The sequence below is a fragment of the Sciurus carolinensis genome, chromosome 6 (assembly GCF_902686445.1).
Source record: "Sciurus carolinensis chromosome 6, mSciCar1.2, whole genome shotgun sequence".
NCBI lineage: Eukaryota > Metazoa > Chordata > Mammalia > Rodentia > Sciuridae > Sciurus > Sciurus carolinensis.
In genome coordinates this window covers 129670443-129672166 of record NC_062218.1, presented here as the reverse complement: position 1 = coordinate 129672166, position 1724 = coordinate 129670443, and positions in this window count along the sequence as shown.

Below are 1724 nucleotides of genomic sequence, written 5' to 3'. Positions count from 1 at the left end.
TTGGGATTTTCTAAGCTGCCAAGTCCTGGACTTAGACTTGTCACTTGTTGCCACACTTGTCATTTGTTGCCTTGTTGAGGTCACTCTTGACCTCAGCTTGCTCCATGGCAGCCTGATCAATCATGGGAAACCTTTACCTGTCAGGAAGTGTTTCTTTAAGTGATGTTAGATCTGCCTATACGTGTCTCCAGCATCCTCCTGGGCTTTACCCTCTGTGGTTAAATCCATCCTGGGTCAGCACTGCAAGGAGCCCTCCTTCCCCAAACTTCCCTTCACACATTAAATTTGAAAATGCCTTTCATATTTTGGCAGTGCTGGGAATAGAACCCAGGTTCTCATACATGATAGGCAAGTGCTCTACCCCAGTCCTGGAAATGTCCTTTAAACATCCAGATGCCTAATATGCAATTGGATTCTTAAGTCTGGAGCTCAGGGGAGAGGTGTGTACTGAAGATATGTCTTTGGGAGTAATCTGCATTTAGATGACCTAAGATATGAAATCTATATCTCATGTACATGAAATCTGTACATGATTGACTGATTTAGGGCAGTGGTTCTCAGCTTGGGATGCATACCACAATCAGTCAGAAATTGAAAAAACAAGTACTGATGCCTAGGCTCCATGTTGCTAGATTGATGAAATCAGAGCCCCTGGATGGGCCTAGGCATTTTTCAAAGGTTTCCAGGTGATTCCATGTATAGACAAACTTGAGCTACACTATATCTGAGGCTAGACCCCTGGGAGGAACTGTAATTTAAAAAAAAAGAGAGCAAAGAGACTGGGTACACAGCTCAGTGGTTCAGTGCTTGCCTAGCATGGTGCAGGGATTTGGGTTTGATCCCCAGCACTGGAAGAAAAAAAAAAAAAAAAAAAGAGGCTAGGAAGGCAAGGCCATGAGATTGGAGAAGAAAGTGAAGAGACGGTGTCTCAAGAAAAAGGATGTCAAGTGGGGGATGTAGCTCAATGGTAGAGTGCTTGCCTAATATGTTGAAGACCTGGGTTCAGTCTCCAGCACCACCACCAAAAGAAAGGTAAAAAAAGGCATTGAATGCAGCTGAGAAGCTGAAGGAGTCTGGGGTACTTTCATTTTGGGGAGCAAGATGATTGGCAACTGGGACAGGAACCACAATGGAACAGTGGGGAGAAAAGGAAACTGGAGTTAGTTAAGGGGAGAATGGAAGGTGAGAAAGTGGAAATGAGAGTAATCAACAACCCTTTTGAGGAGTTTCACTGTGAGGAGGAGCAAATGGGGAGGTGGTTGAAGGGGAATATGAGGCTAAAGGAAGTTTCTTTTCTTTTCTTTGTACTGGGGATTCAACTCAGGGGCACCTGACCGACCACTGAGCCACACCCCAGCCCTATTTTGCATTTTATTTAGAGGCAGGGTCTCACTGAGTTTCTTAGTGCCTCAATTTTGCTGAAGCTGGCTTTGAACTGAAGATCCTCCTGCCTCAGCCTCCCCAGCCACTGGGATTATAGGAGTGCACCACCACGCCTGACTGGAAGGTTTCTTTTAAGTTATGAAATGATACATCATGTTTGTGTATAGCTGGAAATGATGGTGATGATGACAACAATAATGATCTAATGAATGGATCCAGAAAAGGAAGGGGAGCTGGGAGTGTAGCTCAGTGGTGGAGTCCCTGCCTAATGTGTGAGGCCCTGAGCTTAATCCCCAACTCTGAAGAGAGAAAGGGTGGAGAGGGGGAGAGAACTGATTTAA